The following is a 20256-nucleotide window of genomic DNA, read 5'->3' on the forward strand; positions in this document are numbered from 1 at the left end:
GTTTTAACAGTAGTCCTTAATACCAAAAACTGGAAGACTGACCATAGAGTGAGAAAGTCAGACATTCTTATGGTTAGGAAAGTCAGTGATGCTCGACCAACCACCATGCCATAGGAAAGATACAGTGACAAGACAACCCTTGTGGTAGGCCTATCTCATGTCATGTGGTTCTATCTATTGGTCTGTTTCTATTCCAGTGCTGTTGATGAGTAGCTTTTATGTGCTGAGACTGGGAGTAAGTATAGAGGAAACAGAGGGAAGCCTATCTTGCAAAGACGTGTCTAGGTCTTATATCAAACTCATGACTTTTGTGACTTTCTTTTCTACTGAAAGAAACAGCCTGCTTTCCTCCATTCTGGAAATCTCCCTTGGCCAGTAGGGATAGCTGTAAGCTGAGTTCTTCAGTTTGTTTTCTCACACTGCTTTATAGTACACAGATTAGAAAAATAAGGGCACCAGCTAAATTCAGTGTTTCATGCATGAAATTCTACCTGCTTGAGAGAGTAAGAGGTAGAGGATGAAAGTTTGAGGCCAGCCTAGGAAGGAAGTTCATGAAACTCAATTTCAACCAACAGGAAGCTGTGCATGGTGGCATGAATCTGATATCCAGTTGCACCGGAAGCATACATGAGAATCACTGTCCAGACCAGCCTGGATAAAAAAAATTAGACATTATTTGAAAATAATGAAAGTGGAAAATGGCTAGAGATGTTGCTCAAGTGGTAGAGCAATTGCTTAGTAAGTGCAAGGATCTGAGTTCAAACACTAGTAGTGCCAAAAAGGAAGAAAAAGGGAAATGGATTACTGGAGACAAGTGGAGGGCTGTTACCCAGACATGGTGTTCTTCCACTAGCCTCTTAAGTTGCATGACTAGGTAAAGACCTCTACCAGTGCCCTTCAAACTAGCTGAGAACTAGCCTGGTGAACTATGTGGAGTGGACATTGCAATGACTTAATCCTCAGAATGATCTGCTACAGCTACCTGAGAACAAGAGATTCTTGTCCATTAAACTGAAAGGTTTCCAAATATGAGCACTATGTAGTATCAGGCTGTGTTCAGTGCTGGTCAGAGCTCCCAGAAGTACCACTCAATTCTAGAAAGAGTCCCTACGAGGCAGCCTCCCAGATTGGAGTGTTGCCAAATAGAAGTGACTAATATGCTATAAAGTCAATAGGCTGGGACCTTTTCTAGGATCTGGACCACTATGGAGAGCTATGGCTCTGGAGGCAAGACATACACAGGCTCTAGCCAACAGTGTACATCAAATTTCAGGAGTTACATAGACCTCCAGGTTAATAGGATCAGCTATGGAACTATATCATGAAAGGAATCACTGAGCAAAATGGGTCCCCACTCCCAGTGAAATAAAAGTAAACAAAGACAAACTTGAGGAAACATATTAGCTATATTCAGAGAGTTTGAAGGGATTGTCAAGAGCAAGAGGGGAGAAAAAAGTGACTGAAAGACCACTGTCAGTTTTGCCCCCAAAGTGTTCAGCCAGTTGGTGGTGCATGCCTATAATCCTAATACTTGGAGATAGTGGTAGGAAGAGGGCAGCATGCACTACTACATAATGAGTTTCAGGCTAGCCTCCACTACATAGCAAGAGCCTTTCTCAATACACACACACACACACACACACACACACACACACACACACACACACACACACACACACACACACACGGTTGAATAAGACTCATTCAACACACAACACAGAATGGGTGACTTTAGCAAGCAGATAATGTCCGGCTGATGAGAGTTTTAAATGAAGGCAAACCTGGACTTGATGGTTCCCGAAGTCCCATCCTACTTCGTATTTCCTTGCAGCCATTCACATTTGTATGTCACTGAGATCCTTCCTAGCTTATCACAGAGCAGAGTCACAATCTTGATCAGAACAAACTCCAAAAGGCAAGAGCAGTTCAGAGGTGGCCTTGAGCTCCAGTCAGCCTGTCTCCTCACTCTACCCTCCCCTTAAGTCATCACATCTTCCCAGCTCCCTACCCAGGGTTCTCAAGGTTTGCCTGACAACAGCTAGTTAATCTGATAAAGTAATCTGCACTAATGGGATCATGAATGCTAATGAATTAATGCCTTACTTTCTCTAGTGACATATTTGCATTTTAACAGAGGTCTTCTGGAGATAATGCCTTAACTCAAAGGAGGGATTAATGTTGAAATTTTGGCTGTTAGGCAGTGCACTAAAGGAGATATTTCTGGAAAGGGAAGCTTTCTCCACCCTTCACAGTAGACCATCTGCCAGGAAGCTGCGGGGGGGGGGGGGATGCCCCTGTCCTTGAGGGGTTTATAGTTTATGTGGTTGGGGAATTGCACTGGCTAACATTTATTGAGCCTGCACCAAAGTATTGGCCCTGTGCTAAATGCTAAATAAATATTACCTCTGAATTCTCACAACAAACTCTCTGAGGTAGGCATTTTGCAGATAAGGGCCTCAGACTCAGAGAGGTTAAGTAACTTCCTAGTGCATTTCATTGACTGGAAGATGGTATGCACTGTCAGAAGCAACAGTTTTTCAGGTTTCCCTAAGAAAGAAAAAATGCTGCCAATTAAATGACAATGCACGATGGACAGGAAGAAGCATCTCTATTTCAGCAATAGTTTTGAAACTGTGAAGTGGGTTCAGTAAGTGGCTAGACTGACTCCAGAGTCCACTTTCTGCCTAATGCTGTTTGTAGAACTCAGATGGGAAATAGCAGGGGAACACTTTGATATAATAATATAATAGCAAGCCCATATTAATATTTTAAAACAAAATGATTACACAGGGACCCAAAAGATTGCAGACTGATTCTGAGGTCAATGGCAGAACATGGTAATGGGGGTCATGAATCTGAGTTGAGAGAGACATGGGGGGCTTAGTGTTAAGAACACAGGGACCAGGCTGAGCCATCCTCAGGTGAGGTGGGTAGTGTTAGCTAGCAAATAACTCTGCAAGTCAGTTTCTGAGGCTATGACATACTGTATAGCTTAGTTAGGATAAACAAAGGAGACCCCGTAGTGAGATGAAAAAAAAGGGAAGACAAATGAATTGGTAGATGGTATGTGGAGGCCCAGAGCTATGATTTGAATGTGTATTGTTCCCCAAAGGTCCATCTGCTCCCAAGGCAGTAAGTGTTGTGGACTTCTAAGATATGGGGTCGTATGAGAGGCCTTTAGGCCACAGAATTGTGCCCTGGAAGGGTGTCATGGGACTGTCCCCTCACCATTTCCTCCTGTTTCCACTTGCTGGTTCGTGGGAGAAATTTGCTTCTCCCTGAGTTCTCCTCATGATATGCCTCCTCACCAGAAGCCCCAGGCAGTGGAGTCACTTAATCTTAAACTACAACCTCTAGAATCACGTTCTAAATAAATGGACATTTTCTCTTTATATGTTAATTGCTTTAGGCATTTTGTAACCGTGATGATAATCTAACTAACACAACCAGGATGGGAGATTTCCATTTAATCTGATGGACAAAGGAGATAACTGCAGATTCTTGCTAGTTAATGCCACTATATTAGGAAAAGCAAGTTCTGTCACCAGGATGAATGGGAGCATCCAGCCTTGAAGCTAGCAGCTTTTTAAAAGGGTGAAGAAACAATATTACAAGGAGGTCATATCATCAGAGGCAGCAGAAATCCAGGGCATTCCACATCTAAACTTGAAGTCTTCTCTTTTTTAAATTTTATTTGTTTATTCATCCAAACATTTGTTTATTTATTTATTTTATATAGGGTCTTATTATAGTCCAGGTTGGCCTCAAATATGCTAAGTATCCCAGGTTGGCCTTGAACTTGTGATGCTCCTGCTCCGGCTTTGGAAGTGTTGGGATTATTGGCATTCACTATCACACCCAGCTCACAGCCCTTGATGCACTTGATGTGCATTTTCTTCTCTCTGGATACATCAGTCCTCACCTGAAAAAGAAGGTGTGAGCCATGGTTGCATAGGACATAGTGCCTAGGGCACTAAGCCTCAGGCCCTGCTCATAAACACTAGGTCCTTTTCTTGGCCATAGGCAGAGCAATAGCTGGGAAAATGTACATCCCACTTCCCCTTCTGGCTACTAACAGATATTTGTTGAGCATCTACAGTGTGTTTTCAGCAATACAAGAATGAGAAACATCAAAAGAGCTTACTCCCCAGCTAGGCAGAAAAGTGAACCCACAGAAATCCCAAACAATGTGAGATGGTAGAATTAGGTTCTAAGTTGTGGTAGAAAGACACTTTTTTTCCAACAAGTGGGAGAATTATGGATACCTTTTTATCCTGTAGATTTTCTGTGTTTTGAAAGTTGTCTACTATGCATAAGCAAGCATTATTTTTGTTGCTCCTGTGGGGTGGGTTTTTTTTTGCACAGTACTAGGGTTTGAACTCAGAGCCTCATGTTTATGAGACAGTTGCTCTACTGCTTGAGCCATACCTCTAGCCATTATTTTTTACAGCCAAGGAAATTTGTAATTTAAAAAGGAGGTAGCCAATGAGTGCCAGAGTTACCAGGAAAGGATTGTGGCAGATGCTGGACTTTAGCTTGTTGGGTAGAGTATGTAATGAAGGATTTATAGAGAGGGGTGAAAAGGTACTGCTGGGAGAACAGCAAAAAATAAAATGACCATGAGAGAGGAGTAAGCACTGAGGTACAGTGGAGTTAGGGAAATGATGGGAACCTGGACTCAAAATAAGGGAGACAGTGATCTCTATCTCTCTCTCTCTCTCTCTCTCTCTCTCTCTCTCTCTCTCTTCCTCTTCCTCTCTCTCTTTCTTCCTTCCTTTCTTTTTTATTTTTTTTGGCCAGTCCTGGGCCTTGGACTCAGGGCCTGAGCAACATCCCTGGCTTCTTCCCGCTCAAGGCTAGCACTCTGCCACCTGAGCCACAGCGCCCCTTCTGGCCATTTTCCATATATGTGGTGCTGGGGAATCGAACCGAGAGCTTCATGTGTAGGAGGCAAGCACTCTTGCCACTAGGCCATATTCCCAGCCCCCTCTTTCTTTCTTTCTTTCTTTCTTTCTCTCTCAATGGTGTGTTCTCTCTCTCTCTCTCATAATGGTATATGTGTGTGTGTGTGTGCTGGTTGTTTGAGAGGGGCTGGGCATTGTCCCTGAGGTTTTGTGCTCAAGGCTAGTGCTCTACCACTCGAGCCACAGATCCATTTCTGAGTTTTTGATGGTTAATTGGCCAAAAAAGTTTCGTGGACTTTACTGCCAGGGCTGGCTTTGAGCCTTGACCCTCAGATCTCAGCCTCCTGAGTAGCTAGGATTACAGATGTGAGTCACCAGCACTTGGCCAAACAATGATATCTTACAATACTAATTTACTGTATTGGCTTCCATATGTTATAAGGTAAAAAATAAAAACAGAGAGGTCACATTTTGAGAGGTCAAATTTTGGAGTCTTTATCAAAAGGCTGGTGACTGCATGGTGGTCTCCTGTCTCAAAGACCAGCAGCCTGGAAATATACTTAACACTGTTAGGAAACTGACCCATGAAGGCCAGAGAGGAAAAAAAAAAACAAAAACAATACCAACAAACCAATTCAGCTCCACTGGAGAGCTGAATTTGGACACCATGGTGACTAGAGAAGAGCCAGGAGGCAGGACACAAACACAGAAACACGTGGCATGACATAATGGTGCCTGAGCTGGCCAGACCTAAATAGGGTCAGATCAGAGGGCATAGTCATAGGAAACTCCCATTCCCAGGCACTGGACTGACAGGTTTCCTAACCTATCATCCAAGTCCCCGCCCCTGCCTCCCAGGATAAAATACCTTAGGCAGGCTACTTATCAAGAAGAGCTCATAGTACTGGAGATTCAAGTGTCTACATCTAGTAATGGCTTTCTTTTTGGTAGAGTCTTGAGGTGACACAATGGATCATTTGGCAAGAGATTGTGTGTGTGTGTGTGGGTGCGCGTGCACATATGCATGCATGTGTGTATTTGTTTCTGGACCTTACCTAATCCTAATAAACCCCCAAAGTTCCTACCTCTAAACACCACAGTCCTGTTGTTTTACCCTCTTAATAAGTAGCTTACAATGATGATTCAATTTTGATGCACAAACCCTCCAGGGACAGGCGCAAACCATATCCAAATCAGAGCAAATTTTATCTACATGTATTTGTAAGTTATTATAGGTATAAAGCAGTGCATCCCAGTTGCTGTGGAAGGCAGGCCTCAGATCCCAGGGAAAGGAGCTTCTTTTTGATATAGTAAGCTAAAGGGCACTATTATAGGTTCTTGAGCTGGAAGTGACATGATGAAAGATGTTTTAAGGAGATTCCTTTGGCAACACCACTGAAGGATTACTTGACAGGTAGGGGAAGGCTACTATAGTAATCAAGGCATGAAGTTATAACAGCTTGGATCATGATCATGACAATGGCAATGGTCAAGAAGGGTGGATATCATGAGGCATCCCAGAGTGATGAACTGACAAAGTACAGTAGGGACTGACTGGAGTGGGGGGAAGGGACAGATTCTAAGTCTCAGACCTCCAGCTACTGAAAGAGTGAGGGGACTAGGTATGGTAGTATATCCCTGCAATCCCAGCAATTGAGAGGCTGAGGCAAGAATATCACATATTTGAGCTTAGCCTCACTGAATCTTTTTTCCTGCCTCAGGAAAAATAAATACATAAAAGAAGGATAAAAGAGAGATAGTGACAGTTAAAGTGGCAGGGCTGAGGAATAGCATAGAAGGGAAGGTTGGAGTGAAGATCTTGGGTTTGGTTTTTGCCTGTGGTGAATTTAAAATGACGGTAAATCCCAAAGAAGAAATGTTCTTAAAAGTTAATAATGAAATGGAACTGGAGCTCAGGTTAAAGGCCAGGCTTGATGATTTCCAGCAATCACCTAGAATTCCAAAGCAGGACAAGCTATTTTTAGACCACATCTAGAAACCTCTAAGGAAGGTGGAAGAGGAAGTTAGCAAACTCAATTGCCAATTCTGATTTGGAATTTACAGGTGATAGTCTGAACTGTGTGATGGCAGCAGGCTGGTGCTTCTGTTTAAAGATCCCTCTCTGTTTTTTTTTCCATCAGTGAGAGATTTTTCTACATATGAGAAAGATTACAGCTTGACTGTAGATGAGATGAATATGGAAAAGCACTTGCTTTATCATTCCTAAACTCTGTGATTTCACTGATGGTGAGAATGGAACCTGTGCAACCCACAGCACCCTTTCCAGGCTTGGGAGAAGGCTAGTTTTCTGAGCCTCAGTGCACAAAAACAGCATCCATTTTTTGCCATCTTGGTACAAACCCAGGAACAAATTTCATCTAAAACTCAACTGGGCACCTCACAGTTTCCCATCTCGATGGTGAAGCATGTGAAACTAACTTACTTAGGTTCAGGAGAGTAGGATAATAAAGAGAACAATTATTGTTGGGAAAATGTTTGGACTACAGACAATACTTGGCACAGAAAGAGAAGATATAGATTTCCAAATTAGACATCTTGACACTTACCTGGATAACTCCTAAGTCATTTGTTGCCACTATGCTTTCTTCTTTCCACTTTCAATGAGCTTTTCCATGAGAAGAGTAATAAATATGACAACCACCTTAGTCAGAGACCAGTATTCCCTCTTTCCAATTCCTCATTTACATGAGCATTTTCCAGCCTAGATACCCACCCACTTCTCAGCCACCCTCCTCCCAACCATCACCCCCCCCCCCCCCAAATAAGCAAGCAGAGGCTGCATAGAAATCTCTAGCAGGGAAGTGCTGAAGGCCACTGGCTGACAGAGTGGGGTATATATGTGTGCACCTGCATAATGTGTGTGCGTGCCTCTGTTCATCCACCAATTTAGCCATCTGTTCCTGTTTCCCTAATGGATTTGGATCAGAAGCAAAGACAGGCCTGTTTGACTGGGTGGTCCTTCCCTTAAAGCAGAACTTCCTTGGTGGTTAGGAGTCCAAGCCTGGGTAGACTGCTCTACTTATTGATCTTTAGAAGGCATCATATCCATCCACACAAGAAGAGCCAATAAAGGTGGTCTAAAATCTCACACACATCCCTTTAGTTGCAACTTCCTTTTTCCTCACAGACACCTGCCCAGAGTGGACATTCAGAAGGCTGGGTGGGGAGGGAAGAGGTAGTAGGGGAGAAAAGTAAGCCTACCTGTGGACTTTACACTTTGTATTCTCCATACCAGCAGGAACATCAGGGCTCCAGCTGGCATGAAAGTGCTGTGGTACCTCTTGCCATACCCAGGCACAGGTGTAACCTCCACTGGCACAATTCCCAAGTGCTCAGATGAGTTTTCAAACTGATTCTACCAGAGAAGTTGAAAGATGTTTTCTTACTCCCAGCAGCTCTCAAAGGTCTTAAAACAGACCAGACTCAGGCAGTCAGTGCCTCCAACTTCCCTGACGGGGAACACAGCACTCAGCACCCCAGATTATCTATCATCTTCTCCAGATTTTGCAGCCAGTTCCTTTTTGATCAGTCTTTTAGGTCGCACCATTGAAGGCCCCTGTGTAAGTGTCCTCTCTTTTAATCCATTGCCATCATAACACCAGTTAAATTCTGACCTACAGATGCCCTGAGAGTATGGGACAAAGAATGTGCAAGTGCTAAGCCATATGCTGGAGGTCAAGCCTTGTAATCCTTGCTACTCGGGACTCTGAGCTAGTTTGAAGCCAGCCTAGGCAGAAAAGTCTGTGAAATCTCCAATTAACCAGTAAGAAATTGTAAGTGGAACTGTGGCTCAAGTGGTAAAGCACCAGCCTTGAGCAGCATGAGGCCCTGAGTTCAAACTCAGTACTGGTAGCACGCACACACACACACACACACACACACACACACACACAGAGAGAGAGAGAGAGAGAGAGAGAGAGAGAGAGAGAGGGAGACAGAGAGAGACAGAGAGAGAGAGACAGAGAGAATGCAAGTACTGAGGCTAAAACAATGGAGTGACATAGAAACAAGCCAAGAGAACACACCTGGTAGTTTACCAGCCATACCAATACCATCAGTGCCCTATGATTTTGACCCTCCTCTTTGTGTCTGCAGCCATCACTCTTGTCACTTTTCATTTGGACTCTTGCAGTATCTATCAAGCTAGCTATCCCTTACCCAGCCACGCATTTTCTCCCACTGTAACTCATATCCACCAGCTTTTCCCTGCACTGTGACTCCCCTTTGGAGATTTGCTTTTGTCTAGACAACAATTTCAGTCTCACACATTATACAAGATCAAGTTCAACCCTTCTGGAAAGCCTTCTCCCTCTGCTCCCATTTACATTTTTATTTTTTCTGAGCCTTGAACCTCTATAGTGCTTCTTGTTTAGAGCAAAATACTGTAGCATCTAATTGTTTTCCATCATGTATTATTCTTGGTTGCTCCATATGAACAAGTATTATTTTCCTGTTAAATTATGAACCTCTGAAGGGCAACCCCTTTACTTTCCTTCTCGCCGTAACATGGGCATAGGGCTCAATAGACTTCTGTTTGCATGCTTTACCTCCAAAATGAAGGGAGGATAAGATAGATGAAGACCTTCTAAAGATCTCCTGTCTGTGCCCTCCCCTCTCTCAAAAATTATTCATGCAGCAGAGGCACTGAGACTGCCCCCAAGAGGCCCAGGCAGCCAATCTGGTGAAAGATCCTAGCTTCCTGAATACTCCCACCTCCTAAGGTTTTCTGGGAGATCAATAATGCTGCTTAAGTGATCAATCTGAGATACAATGGGCTTCAGGGGCCAGTGTTTGATTAACTCCAGAGAATGAATGTATGGTAGAAGAGACAGAGCAGGGAGGGAGGAGCTGAAGAGACAGCAAGTAAAAAGATGTATTGGGGGAAGGGAGAGAAAGAGAAGGATTTTCTTATGAATGAGGATATGATAGGGTAGAGCTGAGGGTAGACCTCACCTGATCTGATTCAACAGCCTGAAGAAATTCTTACTGAGGTAATTCTGTAAGCTTGGGGCTTACTTGTAGCCCATTGAATATCCTGATATTCCTGGGGAATTTTTTTTACCTGAACAGAAACACTGTTGTTATAGTCTGCTGAGCACTCACAGGCTCCATATTGGCTCCATATTGGCTAGAGAAGTAGGTATGATATGCAGACTTCAAGGGATTTCAAGGAAGGACTAAGCTCATTGGCTATGTCTATAAAAATCCCAAGTTTTGACATCATCTACCCTCCATCCAAACCTGAAGATCCAGGCTGGGAATGTGGCTTAGTGGTAGAGTGCTTGTCTAGCATGCATGAAGCCCTGGGTTTGATTCCTCAGTACCACATAAACAGAAAAAAAGCCAAAAGTGGCACTGTGGCTCAAGAGGTAGAGTGCTGGCCTTGAGCAAAAGAAGCTCAGAGACAGTGCCCAGGCCCTGAGTTCAAGCTCCAGGTCTGGCAAAAAAAAGAAGCTGAAGACTAAGAAATCCATGATTAAAAAAAATACAAAACAGGAGGACAAGAGGCTGATTTTTCATGGCGGATTATCAGCGTTACCTCCTATCTATAGGGGTAGCATACTCCTCTTCCTCTCAAGGCTCTGGGGCTGGATATTTGGTAGCTCAAAAACAAGGAGTTGCTTTCTGATTTTTGTTTCTACAGAGGTCCCAGATAGCTATACTACTGACAAAAAAAATTCTGGGAAAGACGGTGTTATCTGGAAATAAATACAGCAGATGGCTTCTTACTTTAAGAAAGTTCTTCCTTCCTTTAATCTAACCCTGACTCCTGCTGCTCTCATTAGAAAGCCATCCTTTACAATGATGACATCATCACTGTTGTTCTCTGTTACACAGGCTCAAAGCCTAGACCTCATCTTTTTTTTTTTTTTTTTGCCAGTCCTGGTGCTTGAACTCAGGGCCTGAGCAATGTCTCTGGCTTCTTTTTGCTCAAAGCTAACACTCTGCCATTTGAGCCACTAGACCTCATCTTTGATTCTTCTTCCTGCCTCATGTCATGCATCCAACTAGTGAGTTAATCAGGTTCTGTCTAGCTCTAAATCCATCCACATATCATTTTCTTTCTGTTTCCATCAGCTGTTGTAACAACCTCCTTCCAGCCTCCAGGATGATTGCCCTTTTAATCAACTATCAAATGGGAAATAAATGGAAAAAGAAATGTGAGCCTTAGCCTAGAGCTAACTTCCATTTAAAGGAAATATAGGGGACAGCAGAACAAGTGAAATGACAATAAAATGACTAATCAGAAAATAAAATGCAAACCAGAACTTAGGACATTTCACAGAAAACTGGCTAACAAGTCAAAAGGGGCTGTTAAAAGAACCTGAGAAGACATTACAACCAAATGTAATGTATGGGGATTTTTGGATTTTGATTCAAATAAGTCAACCTGTAAAGCCAGTTTTGAGACAATTGAGGACATCTGATTAAGGACTAAATGGACGATACAAAGCCTGGTTACTATGTTACATATGTTTGTGTAGCTGATGCTATATGAAAAAATGTTCATTTTTTAAGAGATCCATCAGTGACAAAATGACATGGTTGATGTTTGGAATTTCTTTTCAAATCTTTCAGCAACAAAAAAAGAACAGATATAGAAAATATGGAAAAGTCCTGATAATTATGTATGTATAATGGTATTATGTACTATTAAGCAGTATCATTATACTGTTTTCCTACTTTTTTGAGGTTGATAAGTGAAATGAACTCCATGTTATGGAAACGATTGTTATATCACAGTTCTAACTACTTTCAACATCCCATGTGTATTTGTAGCTTCTATTATTGATGATGTTCTTGTATCACCTTCCTGTGGTTGTACCTACACTATCTCTATAATTTTATCTGAGTATATTGGAAACCATATATAATGGTATTAGAACTAGGAAATTGAAAGGGAATACCAAAATTGAGAGACACAGGGTAAAAAAAGGAAAAAAAACAACTACAAAAGCAATACTTGCAAAACTGTTTGGTGTAAGTGAACTGAACACCTCATGGGGGGAAAGGGAAAAGGGGAGGAGGGAGGGGGTATGAGGGACAAGGTAGCAAACAGTACAAGTAATGTATCCAATGCCTAACGTATGAAACTGTAACCTCTCTGTACATCAATTTGATAATAAAAATTTGAAAATAAAAAAAGAATAAAAATTAGCAGTCACCCACTCTATGCAAGTGTACCTTTCTAGCCTTCCATGACTACACTATTTCTCCATGACAGGGCTGCCCTATCAGCTTGCTCAAGTTATTTGTCTGAATTTCATCCCTTAATTTACATATTTGTTCATCTGTTCACACAATAAATATTTGTTAAGTACTTCTGTGAATTAGGCACCATAAATACAAAAATAGCAGGATAAGGACTTTCATTTTATCTTTAGATTTTCTACAGCAGCTATTATAGTGCCTTACATGTAATACATGCTTACTTCGATGTTTATTAAACTACTACTACTGTGTAGAGGAAGGTGCAACAGAATCCCTAACTCAGATGACTTAACAAATATTCAATCAAATTGAACAAATGCTTATTGAGCATTGTGTGTTATAGTGATAAGAGATGAAAACAATGAGGCTCTTTCTGTCATTGAACTTATAGTGTAGTAAAAGAACACTTTTGATAAATCATACTTGTATGTGCAGAAGAGATGAATGGAGTCAAGCAACAGTGGTGGACTAACCCAGTGATGTACTTGCCAAATAAATTTGTTTTATAGATAGTAAGAGCCAGAGGATATAAAGCAATTGTTTTCAGCATACACTAATCAGAAGATTTCATGGAAGTGGTAAAAATTTGTACATATATTTGAAGAGCATTTATGGTAGTATTAACATGAAAGGAGTCTAGGGAGAGAAAGGAAAGTGCATTCCTGGTGAGTAGGATGGCATGAACAAAAGCATAGATACAAAAAATATGTATAAGGGGCTAGGAATGTTGCTTAGCCGTAGAGTGCTTGCTTAGTATTCATGAGGCTCTGGGTTCGATTGCTCAGTACCACATAAACAGAAAAGGCCAGAAGTGGCGCTGTGGCTCAAGTGGTAGAGTGCTAACTCTGAGCAAAAAGAAGCCAGGGACAGTGCTCAGACCCTGAGTCTAAGCCCCAGGACTGGCAAAAAAATGTATAAAAGCCTGCTTAGGAACCTTGAGGAAAGAAACTTGGATGGAGGATACTATAATCCTAGCTACTTAAGAGGCTGAGATTTGAAAATTGCAGTTCAAAGCTGGCCTGGGTAAAATAAAAAGTTCATAAGACATTTTCTACAATTAAAAAGCTAGAAGTGGAGGTGTGGCTCAACTGGTAGAGGGCCAGCCTTGAGCAAAAAAGCCAAGTGAGAGCATGAGGCCTGAGTTTAAGCCCAATGGTGCACGTGTGTGTGTGTCTGTGTGTGTGTACACACACAGAAACTTGGCTGATGTTGAGGGTCCACAGAGAGCAAGCTGTGTTTTTCAAATGGGCCAATTGCATGAGAGCCACTGGGGCACTAGGCTCCACCTCCTACACCTACTGAATCAGAAGCTCCAGAGGTGGAACCCAGTCAGGTGCTTTGTAACAAGTTCTGTCAAGTGACGGAGACACATTAAATTTGGCAATGTAGCTTGGTGGTAGAGCACTTGCCTAGCATGTGCAAGTCCTTTGTTCCATCTTCACTCTTGCAAAACAAAAAGAGAAAAAAAAGAATGAAGAGGGGAAAATCACAACACAACTGTGTGCCCTTGTGAATCGAGAAAGAGAGATGCAGCCAAATGCTGGTAGCTAATGCCTATAATCCTAGCTACTTGGGGGCTGAGATCAGAAGGATCATGGTTCAAAGCCAGCCTCAGCAGAAAAGTTCACAAGAGCTCTTCTCAAGACCTAGTTGGGTATAGTAGTGCACACCTGTCACCTTAAACTATGTAAGGAAGCCTGGGCAGAAAAGTCCATGAGAGTCCATATCAATGTAGGAAAGCTGGACATAGAGGAGTACAACTGTCATCCTAGCTATGATGGGAAGCAGATTGTGGTCTATGTGCATACCCCATAGGAAGTGAGATCCTATCTTAAAAATAACTAGCAAGACAGGTGTTAGTGGCTCACACCTGTAATCCTAGCTACTCAGAAAGTTCAGATCTAAGGATTTTGGTTCAAATCCAGCCTGGGCAGGAAAGTCTGTGAGATTTCTTATCTCCAATCAACCAGCAAAAAGCCAGAAGTGGAGGTATGGCCTAAGTGGCAGCATGCCAGCCTTGAGTGAGAAAGCTAAAGGACAATGCCCAGGCTCTGAATTCAAGTACTAGTATCGGCATGAACAAATACAAAAAACTAGCAAAGAGAAGGGTTGTGGTTCAGCAATAGTGCCTTCTTAGCAAGTGCAAAGCCTTGACTCCAAACATCAGTACCACATAAAAAGGGGAAGGAGAATCAAAATGAGCTGGAGCATGCCTAAATTTGAGGTCTCGAAAAGAAGAGAAAAAAAGGGGCAGTCACTTGCATAGAAAGAGAGTCAAATAGTACAACTTAGGTAGAGCATTCTTTCAAAAGCTAGGAATGGCTAATGTGGCTAATGCCAAAGTGATCTAGAGGCTGAAAGAGAGACTTCTATTGTGACATGCATATAGATAAACCTGCTAATGGGCACACAACTGCTTATTCTCATGTTTATTAACACAGACATAAACAGGCTCACATGTATATATGTGTACACACACATACATATATATCAAACTTATAGTATAGTAGCACCTACATATACACATACACACATAAATACACACACATACAGGCAGCCTTCATTCTCTCTCTTCCTACTCCCCTGTCATATAAACACTCCAATTTAAAGACTCATTTTCTTTTATTTTTGTAACTGTTTTAAGTACTGGGGTTTGAACTCAGGGCCTAAGCACTTGCTAGGCAGGGGCTCAACCACTGAGCCGCATCTCCAGGCAGTTTTCTTTTTTTTAAAATACAGAGTCTCACTATATAGGTAGCTGAGGCTGATCTTGAACTCATGATCCTCTGGCTTTCACTGAGTGCCAAGATTACTCTCAGTTCATTTTATGACTGCCAGGTGGTAGGCTATTAGTATGTTAATATTCTGTTGTAATGTTGGTGTCCCCAGTGTCAGAAAAAAAAAGAGTGCCGCTTTTTGTGGGTGGGAAACAGTATATTATGCCCTTTCTCTCAGCTGAGCTGAGGAGGGAGTAAAATTTGCTCCCAAGCCCACCCTTTTGTCCCTAGTGCTTGGATTTTGCAATGGACTACAAGACCCAGCATATTTTGAGTGTTTCATGTTGTCTGCAGAAAATGCAAGAGAATGTTTATCTTTTTGAATTTATGGAAAGGAGGCAAACAGAAGTCCTTGAAAGAAGAGCCTGATCAGAGTTTTCTGCTGCGAATGCTAATGGCTTTAAGGCTGGCTCACAAGCTGAAGCTGACTTGGGTGTGGCTTCTGCTCAGAGACTTGTCCAAGCACAGAGTAGTTATCCAGCATCAATGGATACTATTCCAGTTCCCCTAGAATGTGAGGGCACAAACCCCTAGAATCCAAGCTTGTTTACATAAGCCTTATTGGCCACAATTTACTCTAGGTATATGTAGGGAGTGTGAGTGTGTATGTGTGTGTGTGTGTGAGAGAGAGAGATTATGTAGCACAGACATGTATGTGCACACATGTGCATGACTTTGGCTAGCCTGGAGACTCCAAAAGAGCTGAGATCCTTTCTCTGATGCATTGGTGGTGCTCCCCCTTCAGGGTGCCTTGTCCAGTGACCATGGAACCCAAACATTTATGTGGAGTGGGGGTTGGTTGGTACAGAATGCTTCTCTTGTTCTCCCTCCATCTATGTTCCCTTCAAGGCTCAAGTGAGATTGCTGCAGAGGGGCCTTGAGGCTCAGTGCTTCTGCACTCATACCCCTCTCAGGACTATGGCTGCCTCACACACCCACCCCTATATCCAGTGTCAGCTTGTGGTTGTCAACCGCAATCTCAGCTTTCTTGCTGCTCAGATTTCCTACTGCTTCCAAAGTCAGGTCCCAAAGCTCACTTCCCAAGACCTCTTCACTGCATCCCCTGCCTCATTCAAAATTGGGCTTATGTACTTCCTAGGAATATCCACACCTCTTCCCCAGATGAACAAGAGATTCCACTACACTGTTTGAAGCCACAGTACCAACAACTGTGCTTATGGGGACTCATAACCTGGCCAGTTTGCAGAATGACGCAGATCTGCAAGATGTACAGAGCACCTACCCCCTACCCTGGCTAGCCGCCTCTCTCTAGTGGCCTCAGCTCCTACTTGCAAGACAATCATGATGGTGGAAGTCAGTGAGCACAGAGAGGGAGGGCATCTCTCCACACAGTAGCAGCAAGAGCCTTTCCTGCTTAGGTCACATACCCCTCCCCTTTCTCAGAATCCTGCAGTGACTCCCAGTTGCCGTTCAAATCAATTTTAAACCTCCTCTCTGTGGGCCTCAAAACCCTCCATAATTACATCCCAACTTCCCACTTCCCCACTCTCCCACGCACATTGCACACAACTTGCCCCAGACAGAAAGCAAACAGATGATACTATCCACACATGTTCCTGCCCTGGGTCCTGCCACAGGTGCCTGAAAGCCTCCCCAACAGAGCCACTCCTCTGCTTCCTTTAAATCTGTTACCTGGGAAGTAAAGGGAATGAAGCCTTAGTAGCTATTAACACTTTGGATTGGCAGGGATTCTGTCATTAAATTTGAAGGAGCCGGAGCAAAGCCCCGCCTAAATGGTCTAAGGAGTGGGGGAAGGGACCCAGAGAAGCTAGAGCAGCCAAGGGGAGGGGCAGGAGGGGGACTCTGACGTCGAAGCTGTCTCTGTCACGACTTTACCAAGGGCTATATCCTGACTCTAAATCAAAGGCACTAGTCCTTGCTCCCCTCTAACCTCACTTCTTCCTCCACACATTACGTCTAATTTCACCTTAGGGTTACCATGAGGCCAAGCTGTTGAGGTTGAATAGGTTCCTGTCACAGGAAACACACACAAAAAAGCCACACAATTGGGTAAACATGGTATGTTTGCTTGGACCTGATGGCCAAATCTTGTTGAGGTCCCCTGGGGTGGGAGTTTGGGGAGACTAGGAGTCCTTTGCCTCTGTGGAAAGGGAAAAGGCTTTCTGAGAAAGCATTCTCTCTCCCAAGAAGCTGGAAACTGGGTTTCCCTTGCTGCTTCTGTGGCAGCGATGTTGCTAGCCTGGCAGGAGAAGGGGCAGGGTTTTCTAGCTGAGGACTCCAGTGGCTGAATTGCCATGCTGGGGGGAGGGGGAGAGAGGCTTCCAGGCCAAGGTGTGTGCATTGTTTATCTCGGTCTCCAGCTGGGAGAACTCTCTTGGCTCTTGCCTGTGAGTCAGCAGAGTCCCCCACCCTCTACTCCTTAAAGGGCACCCCCAAGGGAGTCTTGCTCTTATAGCTCTTTCCCCAATGGGTAGCAATCCAGAGACACCCCAACTCTTAGCAAAAGCTGCAGGATGCTGAGACCACAGGGTGGATTCAGGGTTTCTGCAGCTGATCCAAGATGCCAAGAGGAGGGGGCAGGTCTGACAAAATTCAGTGTTCACTCTTCAGTGGCAGCTGCAAAGATGGGGGTACCACCTGCTTCTGGGGGAAAGTGTCAAGCATTTGCCCCTGCAATGGCTTCAGTGTGTGTGTGTGTGTGTGTGTGTGTGTGTGTGTGTGTGTGTGTGTGTGTGTTCTCTCTCTGTCCCTCTCCCATGCGTGTAGGCTCTCCTAGGAATATAGAGGTGCATGACTAGGAGAGTTGGGCATGCTTTTTGCCAGAAAGGACTTATTAAGGGACCTGGTGATGTCCACAGCAGCTTAGGAATTGGGGTGACTGGAGGGGGAGCAGCAGGTACTGGATCTGCAGTAATGTGCAGTTGTCATGTACTTTCTCAGGGACATTGAGAAAACATACTCACTCAACATTGGCTCTCCAAGCTCCAAAGGTGGGAAGTGTGTATGTGTGTGTACATGTGTGCACGCGTGCGTGCATGTTTTAGTAGCGCTGGCAGAGGGTGCGTGTAGCTGCATATGTGTTTGGGTGAGTGCCTTATTAGCATCCAGGGCAGAAGCAAGTGTATCTCTGCGCGCGCGCGCGTGTGTATGCGTGTGTGTCTGTATGTATGTGTGTAAGTGTGTGTTTCGTCTCTGCATGGGGGTGACTGGTTGCGCGCGGGGAATGTGGTGCGGCTGTGTGTGCATGTGAGTGCGCAACCGTGTCCGCTTGTGAACATGGCCCCGGGAACCACGCACATGCTTTAGACAGCTGTTTCCAGCAGCCCTGGGGCTTGGGCTTCGCCGGACACCCCGGCTAAGTGGCCACCTCCCCGCAGCCAGGCCCCCGCACCTCGCCAGCTCGGGAAACTGTGCCCACAGCCCAGGCGCGCACACAAAGGCTCCATAATGAACACGCTGCACTCCCCGGCGCTGCGCTCGGCTCCTTACCCCGCACCCGGGTGGCCACGGTGAAGCCGCCAAGCCGACGACTCTCGGGTCCAGTGGGCTCCCAGCCGGCTGCTCTCCCGGCCGCCCAAACTCCAGGCGGCCCGCCGCTCGGCGCCCCCCAGCCCTGCCCCTGGCTCCCAGGGGCGCACCAGCTCCAGTCTCCCCAGTCCCCCGCCCCCTAAGCCGGCCCAGGGCCGCACGCTCCCACCTCGACCCAGCCCTGGCCGGGCAGAGACTGCGGGCGCGCCCCCCTGAAGGCAGCGCGCTTCTTACCTTCCTCCTCCTGCTGTTTTTTCCTCCTCCTCCTCCGCCTCGCGGGCAGCAGCGGCGCGGGCGGAGGCGACGGCGACGGCGGCGGGACTAGGACGCCCGTGCCCCGGAGCCCGGCACGGGCGTGGGGCTCAGTGGCGCCAGGCGGCAGGGCGGGCAGAGGCTGGCGGGGCGGCAGCAGCTGGCCCGGGACGCGGGGAGCTGGCGCTCAAGCGGCGGGCTGCGGGCAGGCTGGCAGCGGCGCGCGGGGGCTCCTCGGGCGGGCTCCATGGCTGCGCCGCGGGCGGCACCATCGCGGTGGCTCGCTAGTCGCTCTCTCGCTCCAGGAGTGCGGCAGGCTGTGAGGTGACGGATGGCGGCGAGGCGGCCGGACAGCCGAAGAAGGGAGGGGAGGCGAGGGGAAGGGAGGGGAGGGGAGGAGGGACGGGGGAGGGGGGAGAGGAGGGAAGTGCAGAATGAGGGGCCCTCTCAGGCGCCTCCCGACCCTCGAGTGCTGGCGTCGGTTTCCCCCAAATGGGAAAAGCGGCTTAAAGGCGCAGCTCCTGGCTCGGGTCACAACTAAAAATAAACACAACACTGACAATTAGGGAAAGAATCTCCCAAGACACGACCCAGCCATCCCAGCTCCCCAGCCCGCCGCTGCCTCACTTGGTGAACCTGATGGTTCCGGCTGGGCTCTGCCGGGAACTGCTGGCGGCTAAGAGGGCAAAGCCAATTTCCAAAGTGAACCCGGGAAAGGCGAGGGGAGGGGGGAATTGGGGGGCGGGTGGAGGCAACTGCGGAGAAGGGGTAGTAGCAATGCTCTCTTTGGGGATTCCAGTCCCTGGTCTCTGACCTTGCTTCTTGCCCCTGGCTAGGGAATGCCCTGCAGGCAGCTGCCCTCCTGGTTACCACTGGGAACATCCACAGGCACCTTGACTTTCCTGGCAGCGCCTAGCCCCAGCAACAGAGCCTGAGCAAAAGCAGTTTGGAGTCCAGGCCCAGCCCAGGAGCCCACTTTAGGGACAGCACAATCTGCCAGCCGACAGAGATCTGCTTAGAGCTTGCCTTTGGTTGGCTTGGTGAGCTGGGGAAGGAGATTAAGGTGTATGTGCGTGTGTGTTCACCAGCAGACGGAAGGAGGGTCCTGGCCACGCACACACATGCACATATAAACATACCCTGAAGGAGAACAGCTAGGCACCCAGCACGGTGTCTGATGAATGATCTCAGGACGTTCTTTTCTTTTCTTTTTTTTTTTTTCAGGAGACACGCTGTGAATACTAAACATGCAGCAGCTAGATCGAGAGAGGCTCTTGATCTCCCAGCGGGCACCAGACCCCGTTAGAAGAGTTTCAAGGATCAAGGAGGAAGGCTACTCTTCCTGCCCCTGCAAAGGGCAACCTTAATCAGAAAGACTGGAAGCTGGACTGAGGGGCTGAGAGGGTGAAGTCCAGTGCAGGGAAGAGAGAAGCAGTAGGGTTTAGGAGCCTCTGGCAATGCCAAATCCGAAGTGGATTTCCATGTGCCAGAGGCATCTGGGGAGACAGCGAGTAGGAGCCCACATAGGCTCCAGGAGACCTAAGGTGAAGCCTGAGTTCCCTTCAGTTCTCTTGGATTCC

General features: G+C 45.7%; 1 protein-coding gene across 1 annotated transcript in view; it reads right to left on the reverse strand.

Annotated features, from left to right (window-relative positions):
• Frmpd3 (FERM and PDZ domain containing 3) overlaps nucleotides 1–19599 on the reverse strand; it is a 145123-nt gene extending 125524 nt beyond the window's left edge. Inside the window, exon 1 of the mRNA XM_048336119.1 lies at nucleotides 18659–19599. The gene's annotated coding sequence lies outside the window, so the exon portion shown is untranslated. The remainder of the gene's footprint in view (nucleotides 1–18658) is intronic.
• Nucleotides 19600–20256: the final 657 nt, after the last annotated feature.

This window comes from Perognathus longimembris, chromosome 28 (genome assembly GCF_023159225.1).
Source record: "Perognathus longimembris pacificus isolate PPM17 chromosome 28, ASM2315922v1, whole genome shotgun sequence".
NCBI classification, from domain to species: Eukaryota; Metazoa; Chordata; class Mammalia; order Rodentia; family Heteromyidae; genus Perognathus; species Perognathus longimembris.